This window comes from Colias eurytheme, chromosome 7, assembly GCF_061535395.1.
Source record: "Colias eurytheme isolate Ceu_HAF_F1 chromosome 7, ilColEury1 Martin Lab GWU primary, whole genome shotgun sequence".
NCBI classification, from domain to species: domain Eukaryota; kingdom Metazoa; phylum Arthropoda; class Insecta; order Lepidoptera; family Pieridae; genus Colias; species Colias eurytheme.
The window spans coordinates 4,431,742-4,444,192 of NC_142986.1; the positions used below are offsets into that span (position 1 = coordinate 4,431,742).

The following is a 12,451-nucleotide window of genomic DNA, read 5'->3' on the forward strand; positions in this document are numbered from 1 at the left end:
TTTTTTTTTTTATTTCCATCGATTGCTCTTCTTATTTAGAACCTTCTTAAAAGTTTTTAATAAATAAAATTTATTGTGTGCAGTTGCACACAATAAATTTGATATAAACAATAAACAGAATACCTACAGAAAGATGAAATGTTATATTAAGATGTTGCAATCCGACGCAAAATATTACTTACCTATTAGGTAACAGTGAAAACATTGAACCCGATTTTCTGAAAAAGATTAGCTTTTTTTAATAGGACAAATCTGCACAACACCTTGAAGATGTGTAGATTTTATGTTAAACCATTCTTTTAGCTTTATCTAGAGATTATCTAACTTCAAAGAACAAGCCAAAAGCTCCGTGTTCATAAACCTTTAAACAATAGTTCTGAAAATCGCATGCAATTCAATTATACACGGAAAACAATAATCCAAGTTCGTGTTTAAGACAGACATCTGAGTGTTCTCACAGTTTCACACTAGAGGAGCAATTTGCTGAATTTATTGGCTCCTTAAAAGAGCAGCGCCCGGGCAGGTGTCAATAATGGTGTACTCTCTGCCGTTATTATCTTGCTAGAAATACTATTATATTGCTGGCTATAAAAATAACGCTTTTCAAATTGCATTTGCTGTTTGTTTATGCTAATATTATAAATGCGAAAATTTGTGAGGATGGATGGATGTTTGTTCACGCAAATACTACTGAAGTCTGAACCGATTACAATGAAATTTGGTATGTAGGTAGCTGAAGACCCAGAAAAAGACATAGGCTATTAAGGGGGCGCATAAAGCAAAATAACCAATCTTCTATTAGATGATACGTGTAATATGCAAGACCAAATCTAAAAAATAAAATATATATCAAACTAGATGATATGTTCAACGATTCTGTTTAATCAAAAACATAAAATATTAAAATTTACTCGATAAAAAAAAATCACCAAGTTAGCTCTAATTTTCACACTTTTACGTTTTCTACTTGACATGGTAATACTTATTATGATTTTTTTTTCATAAACAATTATATTAAAACATTTGCAAGATATTTATCAGAGCATTTTGTGTAATTACTTTTAGTTTTGGTTTTATCTGCGATAAACCACTTTTGGCGCTCTTTTTTTCTCGAGATAAACGTTTGATTTTGTCACGATAAAAGTGGTTTATCGCAGATAAAACCAAAACTAAAAGTAATTACACAAAATGCTCTGACAAATATCTTGCAAATGTTTTAATATAATTGTTTATGAAAAAAAAATCATAATAAGTATTACCATGTCAAGTAGAAAACGTAAAAGTGTGAAAATTAGAGCTAACTTGGTGATTTTTTTTTATCGAGTAAATTTTAATATTTTATGTTTTTGATTAAACAGAATCGTTGAACATATCATCTAGTTTGATATATATTTTATTTTTTAGATTTGGTCTTGCATATTACACGTATCATCTAATAGAAGATTGGTTATTTTGCTTTATGCGCCCCCTTAACCTCGAAATCTCACAGGAACGGGGACAAAGCGGGTTTTTCGTAGAAAACACGGGCGAAGGCGCGGGCGGAAATCTAGTTTATTATATGGGTACCTACTTTTTATTTTTAGTTACTATTGAATACAAGAAACAATAATAAACGTTACCAGTCAAAATACGTGATTGTTTAATTATTTATTATGTTTAGTTTAATGCATAATGAAGAGACGTGTTAGCTGAAATCAAGCAACAGGTGTAAGTGAATCAATTAGTGCAATTTATGCTGTGTAAATAATTAAGCGAAACACAGAGAGATAAGACAAGAGGTGAATCCATATAATATTCTAAATGCGAAAGTAACTCTGTCTGTCTGTCTGTTACTCAATCACGCCTTAACTACTGAACCAATTTCATGAAATTTGGTATAGAGATATTTTGATACCCGAGAAAAGGACCTAGGCTACTTTTTACCCCAGGACATAGGATAGGTTTTATCACGGAAATCCCACGGGAACGGGGACTTTGCGGGTTTTTCTTTGACAGCGCGAGCGAAGCCGCGGGCGGAAAGCTAGTAAAATATAAACAAGAGAACACTATGTGAGTAATGCCAACAAACTTGGCAATTTACCTATTATATAATAAATACTATGAATTGCTTACTTTCTAAATATATGGAATAAAATAAGGATATGACAAGAAAGAATCCGATACGATAATGAATTCCTAAGAATGTTGTGAACCTCTTTTAAATAAATGATATATTTAATGTGTAGGTAATGCATCTGCTAATTGAACACCGATAGTATTAATTATTCTATACTTAAAGTAAGGATTCAATCACGTGTGTTCTAATCATGTATTTGAATCGTAGCTAACTATGTTTAATTTGTGTAAGACTTGTATCACATGAGTCTTGTACATCATATCAGCAAACAATAATTACACAAAAATAAGATGAAAAAAAATCCATGTTCTGAAGAGTCTCGTAAAATGAAGATAGAGCTGTTTTTAGTGTTTTTGATTTCATAATATTATGCCGCTTACAACGACAATGTTTTGATTGTTGTAAAGGTTTACTATGAAAATTCCATCATGCAGATTTAAATTTATAAAAAATAAAGCAGTAATTCTCAATATCAGAACAAAATTAACGCCATACCTCTATTTTTGGCAACATAATATCTCTAACATTTAAACACGTGTTCACATTCAAAATTATTCCATGTATGTATCAGTTTTAATTAAAACGCATGGTTGATATACGACACACAGTATAATAATTGTGGAGCTCGCTGTTCTCGCTATTGATTTATGTGGAAAATTTTGCATTTTTACTCATGTATCGTTCCCAACGGTAAATCCGCGACTTTGTTTTGGCACGTGATACTGTATTTAAATAATGGGCGATATTTTTTTACTATATTAACCTCTTAACTCTGTGAATACGCACTGTGCTTTATTTATAGACCGTTTTTATTTTTGTGTAAAAACATGTACGCGGAAGGGAGGAAATTCAACCTTATACAGTAAGTTTTTTCTCTACCAAGACCTATGGTAACATTGAACAAGTGAATCTATAAGGCTTTTCTTTTAAGTAGGTGACTCTTATATACCTTTATATTTACTAAGAGAAATTTAAAAAAATTGAATTTCTATTACAACGATATATTGTATTTATAAGTTATCAGATGTTCCCATACTCAATAAACAATTAGGCATATTATAGTAAATAATTGGGCTTTGAATCAGGCATAGATACATTATTATATTAACAAATCGTATCGTTTCAATATAATATAATGGAATTTTAATACCTCCACCAAGATAAATGATTATTTGATATATCCTCTAACAATTGGAAGTAATAACACCGTCGTCCGTCACGTGATGGGAAATGTTCACAACACGTGCTAAACTTAGGTAAGTTCCCGATTGAAATCAATTTTCTCGTCCATTGAAATTTATCATGAGATTTTCGCACACATACCTACACACGAATAAGATTTGTTGGCGTTGTATGGTAGGTATACATATATATGTATATTATATACCTACCTTACAGATATTTTCAATATCCTTTACGTTTTACTTTGTGCTTTAACAGATTTAATAGATTTCTTAAAACTACAATTGAATATTATCTTTTATAATGTGCACCCGTTACAATTTATAAGATGAGTCATTCCGTTGCATTTATCAAACTTTATCTTATGAGCAAACATGTTACCTGAATTTCAGGGATTGTATAAAAAATATGGTCTCAATTAAGAATTCTGAATAACCAGCTACACCTGCAGTTGTATAAACCTTAAATGCAACCAAGATTATAATGATATTAAGCATCGATTTTACTATTTAAAGTTTAATATCCGCTTACAACCAAGGCAAGTTCATAAACGTGCTTACTGCTTATTGCCGTACAAAAAAATTCAATACTCCTGATACATACAAATGGCATATAATTATTCGAAGCTTGGAAGCAGCAAGCACGTCCAATCTTGCCATTAGGGAGTTGGCAGAGGAACTGTTGAACTAATGTTCGATACGTGATCTAGCCTATGTCAGCTTGGCTTACAACACCTATAGATGCGCTTCAGATTTCGATTATTCTACTGTGAATACTGGACGATATAGGTATGGTAAGTAATGCAGTTAAATTGAACAGGAACAAATTAAATGATACATTTGTGATGGATTGTATATTTCGTCGTCGAGTTTTCAGGAGGGGCGTTACAGTGTGAGTTAAATTAATATCTTTCCGACAAGCTTGAATTTTATAAGGAATCATGAAATGCTATGTCTGCTGATATATAGCTCATAGCTTACATCTGCAAGAATCTGCATACATTTCAACAACTCAATAAATTATAAACAAAAACAACTCTATTTTTACAGAATGTGGCCTGAATTAAAAATGTTATTGTTGACATCAATTAAGGAGGAATTCAAATGGACATTTCGTTTTATTGACACATTTTATTAAATATGTATATTTAAAGGGTTATTCGCTTTATAAAATAATAGATAGAGTCACACGTTATATTTATATTATACGAGCAATGGATCCTTTCAACAAGGGTTGTTCGCTCATACATAAAATATGTGGTTGAATAATATTTATTTAAATTACTGTTCCCCGGAGATTCCGCCCTAGCAAACTAAATGTTTCATACACTCAGCACGTTGGGCTTTTAAGGGAAAAACTTTATATAATTAAATAGATTACGCCGCATTAGCAATAAATGGAGGCATTTATTTGAATATTTACACAGCGCGAAAGTTTAAACATTCTCTAATCTAATGAGGTGAATGGCTTAAATTTTCATAATACCGAAACTTACTTTTTGGAGCTTTTATTAAAGTTTATCATATATTTTGTTAGTACTTTTATACGTAGCAAGTAAGATTACTATTTAAAAATTCCAACCAATTTTAATATAGTAAGTATCTCTATTTCTATAATGACACTTTTTTCTTTTATTATTATTTATTTCGCATATGTATTTATTTTCGGTATGCTACTGTGGCACGAGTGCTTACTAAGCAGATTTTTTGTACCGTGAAATATTATGCCAAATCTTGTTGCTAGAAAATTTGTAAAAGAACACAGATTTCACCATTGTTTTATAAATCGCTAAAGGTGAGCACCATAATTCAATATTATAACATTTATATGCACTAAAATATCTGTATGTATTCATAGCGTTGCATAAAATTCGAGCGTGACTCGTCGTAAAAAATTCAACATAGCAATATTCAGGATTGGTTGTTACTGGTTTAGAGGTACATAAAGCGAAGTACTATTTTATTGTTACGTGGTGAAACAGAATATAAAATTGTATGCATACTCATGAACACATAAATACGAAAGAACCCTAAGTGAATATTCTTTAGTTAGTTTAGTTTTTTTTTATCTTTTTCAAAAACATTGGAAAAAAAAAATTTTCATGAAATTTTATTTTGGTTAAAATGCGCCTGGATTGAAGTTATTTTAAAAAGCTACTTACCCACTTGTCCATTATATCTACTTCCTATTTATTTTTATAAAATATTTTCCCTCAGAAAACGCATACTTTCCATCAATTTAAAGACGTTCTAAGGCTTCTATTATATAAAGGAGAGTGCTTCATTGGTGTTGGGTTTTGATTGATTGCAATAAAATTTTATCTTGACGGACCCTTGTTAATCTCTCTCTCTCTCTCTCTCTCGTAAAGTACACAATTACATAGATTTAAAAGGCACGTTGAAGCTTAACAAACAACTTAACAACTTAGATAATAAATTTGCTCTCATAAAATCTATTTTTTGAGTAATTTCTGCTTGAAGGTTAATTAAATATGTTTTGGGGGTTTTAGATAAGAATGTTTGGATCTATTTTTTTTCTTCTTTCACACCTCTATGCAATTTAGTACAGGAGCTTGATAAAATACTTATACTTCGGTAAGAATAGGCTACTTTTTACACAGGTACCATGCGATTGAATAAAATGGTATATTATTATATCCACATGAGATATAAATTGATGTCATAAGAATTTTGTAACAATATGATCTCGATCTTTTACTATGGTGCTCTACCTACTTACGAGTGTGATCACTAATATAAAATTTCAAAATTCAAAGATTTTATTCGTGACTTTCAATGCGTGTTTAAACTGAATAAAAAAAACATATTATTTTATACAATTTGAAAATCTATTAGTAAGCAAGACACAGTCCACAATCAATTTCATAGATAGAGCTTCAGTGAATTCTCTGAAAAAAGCTTCATAGGTGAGCTTACAAAAATCGAACCGCAAGGCGTAAACCTTACAACCGATACAAAGCAGACTAATGATGAATAGTGCGCTTATGATATAACAAGAACTTTGATTGCGCTCCCGATGCTGTAATAGAGACATATTGCGTGACGGGAACACGTGACTTGCATCTTTGTTCAGTTTATTAAAACAAATCTTCTATCTTTTAACGACGGGTGAAAGCTAGTGATAGAATGTATTTAAATGCATTTTTTAAAGGATTTATAAGTGAAGATAACGCATCGGACGAACGAAGTGTCGGCATCAAATCGATGTTATTTAGGTACTTGCGAAGTTAAATAAATTATGGCCATTTTATTTCATTATCTATACTTTCACCAATATTGTCCTAATTCCAAAAAAGATATTTAAAACCCAAAATTTTAATTGAGTAACTCGCATTCTCCGTATAAAATATTTGCATACATTCCAATTCCATTCTTTCAACAGATTTAAAGTTTCAGCAAACTACAAATGCATACCTGCGGAGCAAATCTCTCTCAAATGCTCTAAAACGAGATAATTTATCTCGCGTTGGAATTCACTAACAACATTTGTGTGAACTGTGAATAAAATTCTGCAAGGAAACTGTTACAGTTCCGCGCAAAAGTTAAGCGTAATGTTACGGCTGTAGTAAAATAAATGTTCCTCTGTGTTACCGTTACGAACTTGTTTTGTAACAACATGCAACTATTTGAAGTTACTTAATTCATAGTTGTTCACTATTTGCTTTACAGTGATTATTATTAAAGTTGGTAGGTACTAATTAAAGATATAGGTATGCCTGGCAGAGTTAGAGAATGATTTGAAATCTTGAAACTATTGCTGTGAAATATCCTCATCCTTTACACGTACGCGTTTGTTATGTGTACCACCGATATCGTATCCCATACTTACGACATTTTCAATTAGATCCGCATGAATGAATATTGAGATATAACGAATTGGCAAGCGTGGGAGTTTCCCCACTCTATAAAGTAACAAGTTTATCTTATAAGGAGTTTATTACTATAAGTACAATGTTTTATACCTACTATAAGTAGCTTAAGTAGGAACTTACTTACCTTAGTAGGTATCAAAAATACCTTTATGTGGAAAACTTCCTTTTATTCTTCTGAGACAGAAGAATATATTATGCAGGTTACAGGTAACCTTCAGCTAATCAATCAAAGTGAAACGTGTGTCGGCCCAGCAACTTCTATCCTGTGAAGTGCATGTAAAACAGAGTCACTTTTCGTCGTCTGTGTGTCTGTATGCTTACCTAGATATTTAAAATAACACTACTGATTTTGAAACCTTTTTTTAATAGATAGTGATTATAGAGGAATGTTTAAGTATACTTATAATTTGCCAAGTTTTAGATATTATTATAGCGGCTGAAGCCGCGGGTGGAAAGCAAGTAAAAATTAAAACACAATTGTAATAAGAGGAAAATCGATGAAAACAAGCCAATATTTTGTACAGACTACGAAACTTTTTATAGCCTCACTGTAAGTATGCTGGGTTTATTTAAATTCACCCCTTGGAAGAAAAAGGTTTCCTCTTGTAAATCGACTCAAGTTGTAATAGAATTTAACATTACAAGTGCTTCAATCGGCAATTCAGTTAAAAGTTGTTTCTATTTGTATAATAAAATATGTTTGGGAGAGTAGCCAAATATCAACTTTTTACAAAAGCTCTGAGCTTTTTTGTTTCGCTACGAGTATTTTATTAAAGAATGACTAAGCATCTGTTTCCTTCTGCTTTTTTCATTATGATTATAATATAAAACGGTTTGGTTTTTCAATTGTCATAAATTAATATACCTACTTAGGTGATATTCATGTTTCAATTTTCAAAGTGATTTTTTTGCAGAAACACTATAAAGTTGTATTGGTTTGTATGGAATAGGTACTAGATAAGGAAGATAGTGAAAAATAGTGTCCGATACATACTCTAAGGTCTAACTATAATTACTAAAAGGTATATGTATTACAAATGCGAAAGTCTTCTGTCGCCTCTTCACACCTAAACTACTAAACCGATATGGATGAAAGATGGTGCAAATATTATATAGTTTGACTATGCGGGCGGAAAGCTAGTTTAAACATAATTTTATGCATTCAGTTTTATACAATAATCCTACTCGACTTAATATCAGCGCCATCTAGACAAATACTATATGAACTATAGGAACGTGTGCTTCTCAGAGGAACCTCTCTGCAAGTGTGTTGCGTGGAGCTGTTGGAGATTATTTATGTGCTTAATAAAATAAAATGTATAGGTACCTATGTAATTAGTAAAATAGTATTTATCGTAATAAAATAGATTTTATATTAGAACTTTTGATTCGTTTCGATATATTATGTAGGTACTTGTAATGTAGATGGTGGAATGTAATCTTTAGAGGTATACAGGAGAACCTATTAGCACAGACTAATAATAATATACTACGTATACAACTATTAGTTATTTTAGAGTTCTAACAGACGAACGGCAAGTCGTGAACGGCTACTTCAGCCGTCGCCACTTGTCGACGGCAGTCGTCGGCACGCAAAAATGGATGCCGTCAAACGTCGAACGCTTGCAGTTTGCCTACAACACAAAACTGCAAGCGTCGCCACTTGTCGACGGCAGCCGTCGACGTATTGACTACTGCCGCCGACGCTCCGACGACTGACATCGACATGTGGCGACGGCTGAAGTAGCCTCTGCCGTTCACAACTTGCCGTTCGTGTTAGAACTCTTACCAGTACAAAATTATGAAATAAGTTCTAAGAAGAAAAATCACAGCATCGGATAAAAAATTGAATAAATTAAATATTTTTCCGTGACTTGCCTGGCAATGAACTTTTGATGATTTATTTGAAATTCATCATAATAATATAGTAATTACTTAAATACATTATATTGATAGGTACTTAGTCATTTATGATAAAACAAGGTAAATAAAAAACTGGAATCACAGGAATAATTTATTTATGTATTCAAAAATCATACATAGGGTATACATTAAATACTATGGATACTTAATTTATTTTTCTATTAGGACATCAAACAGTCCGTTTAATTCTTTCAAAACGTCTATGCGTGTCGATGTATGTGTAATTAACATTTAATTTAACATTATCTGTGTATATGTGCTTATTACACACACATACAAACACACACGCATACACGTTTACAAACATTCAAACAACTACATATCTGAACCATATTGTTATGTTGTCTTGATAATTATCTATATAATGGGGAAAATAACACATATTATAAAGAAAATGGGTTATCGCAAATTTTGAATACAGATACGATCTATTATATTAAATACCCTATAATATAAAATTATAGTTCACAAATTATTGCTCGGTTACAGATATGAAAATAGAAATAAAATGCGTCAATACCCATGGAAAAGATTAAAAAAATACAATTTGTATGTGGTATTTGAAGCTTCAAAACAAGTAACTTACTACGGTTTTAATTTTATTTTTTTAACTACAACTGAAGCCATTAACAGCCCGTTTGTAGTTTTACTGACGTAAATACATATTTAATATTTATAGCTTTATTTTTTTGAATGCACTTGAAAAGGTTACCCTTTTGCGATTATTATTTTAAAGCAATTTTATCGTTTATTTTACACATTACACAAAATTTCAAGACATCGCAACATACTTAAGGCTAAAGGCTGGAAAGAAATAGAATAAAACATCATACATATAATAAAACAACATCCCGTACGAAAATCACTGGAAATAAGAATTCACAGAATCCAAAAATTATCTACGTAAATTATAAGTACAAAAATTACAATACAAATCACGGACGAAAGTATTAGACCGATACTTTGAGCATATTCTAACAACTAAATATTATGCATTGAATTATAATCATATAGATAAATACATACATATAATTATGTATTTTTTATGATCAAATGTTAAAATGCAAAATTACCTGTACCAAAAACGATACATGAAATTTCAGCGTAAAACAAATTATTTAAATAAAAAATTGAACCTACATAAAGGTTCAATTTTTTATTTAAATACCTTAAAAGTTTAAGCAACATTATACAAGTTTATTATAATAAATTTAAACCAATTTTCTATAAGGTTTACGTATGAAATACAATATATTATGAATCTAAATATAATATATTGCCTAACTCCTGTCTCAGAAAAACTATATTTTGTTCTTGTGATGTTTTCTTTCATGATCTGTGATATTGAAAATTTGTTTTTAAAACGCAACTGGTTACAACATTTTGAATTGTGTCACTTACATAGCAGATAATTAAATAACTATGACACAAAATAAAGGAGAACGCTAATAAATTATTATCTGTCATAGTTGTTATATAAAATAATATTCGATCCTAAATAATGTTTCAAATTTCAATGTTAAAATTTTCTCTAGTTGTCTAAAGCTATTCCTAACATCTATATTCATGAGGAACTCCCAACTATTTTCATATATTTGTGCGTTAGATACATACAATATCCTATTGTTTTATGAGAAATATAAAATGAAATCAAAATACACACATATATACATTATAATATATTAGACTTTATTAAAATAAACGATAGGCCATATACTTACGTTGAAGTCAAATAGACACACAAAGGTAATAGTTATACTAAAATTTAAAGTAAAATTAAATAAATTCATTTATCCGTTTTAAGCGTTAGATCAAAACAGATAAATAAATAACGAAATAAATATTGTTCCTACACCCATATATAATAATGAATAAGATACTTGACTATTTCAGAAAAAAACTTGGTACCTTATATTTGGTACTTTTTGAATATACATATCTAATAATATGTAGGTAATATTTATATTATATAATTTGTTTTTCTATTTGGATTGTCATATTGTTATATCTTTAAATAATGCTGAGTAAAAGATACATACTCACTGGGTTTTGAAGATCCTTGCATGTTGAATTATAGTTATGGGTGATTATACAAAAATGGGGTAACTCGATGTCATCAGCCAATTTAAACAAAGTCTTATTATATTTTATTCAAATAACAATCTATTTTAAAACAATGAAGCGTCCTTTATTTGGTCACTCAATTTCACTTCTTTATTTAAAATACAAATGAATAAAAATAATAAATTAATACCTCAAATGTCAGTACTTTGGCATGTCACAACTCCGAAATCCAACAATCAAGTGACTATCGTTTAAACATTATCATCGATTTAAGAAAACTTACTAATTCACTACAATCTTTGATGTACATAGTATTATATACTACAACTTTCTTAACGCAATGTTTTCCATTTTATTTAAAAAATAAAATTAAACTTTGTCATCGTTTTCACTAGTCAGTCCGTTGTGTGTTTTTTAAATTCGAAATTCTCGCTAAATATCACCAAGTCGAGGTCAAATCCCTGTCTAAGTATTAATGATGGTAATGAAGTTACTTGTGCACCGCATATTTTGACGGCCGTCATAACTGTACCAGCGCTAGGGTTGTGTTTGTCCTCTAAAATCTTGCTGCGCCAGTCAACATTTCAGTCCTATGGTGAGTCGTTATTTTATTGTTAATCCGATTTTTATTTTCATTTATAAATGGTTAACTATGATTTGTAAAAATATAGTTTGTTGATATAAGAAATTAGGCAAAAAAACCTAATTTGTGATTATAACCTCATATTAAGTCCCTTTTCATCAATCCGCTGGCATCAGTCCTTTGTCAGATATCGCGCCAGAGGACTGACGGGGCCCCATAGTACTGATGACTCTATCATTTTTGAGAACTTTTATCTTGATTGCTATTGGTATAAGCATTTCTATATTATATTTCAGTTAAAAACATCATGCGCCACGCTAAAAGAAACTGAATTTGACTAGGGAAGAAACATTTAAAAAAGAGTAGCAAAGAAAAGAGCTATTGAAACAAACTACTAATAATTTTATTAAAAAGATCTTATTTTCTTTTAATTATTGATTTTGATGCTTTCAGGGCATAGCTTTTTATATTTATCAGATAAATACGTATACGTATAATACTGTGAAGTAAAATTACCTCAAAATAACATAAAAGTTAATTAATATACTTAATAACATTATAAAAATGTCAAGGGGCTCTTATGAAAACTCAGATGAGACTTTCATTCGAGCCTTTGGTTTTTAATTTTATAATAATTAGTACTTTTAACATAAATATTGGTAGATTTATAGGGCTCCGAACCTCAAAAGGA

The 12,451-nt window shown here is 30.4% G+C and overlaps 1 long non-coding RNA gene across 1 annotated transcript in view; it reads right to left on the reverse strand.

The window, feature by feature from the left end:
* Window positions 1-9,191: 9,191 nt before the first annotated feature.
* Window positions 9,192-12,451, reverse strand: part of LOC149906989 (uncharacterized) — a 173,682-nt gene continuing 170,422 nt past the window's right edge. The window contains exon 2 of the long non-coding RNA XR_016456961.1: window positions 9,192-9,470. This is a non-coding gene — a long non-coding RNA (uncharacterized LOC149906989). The remainder of the gene's footprint in view (window positions 9,471-12,451) is intronic.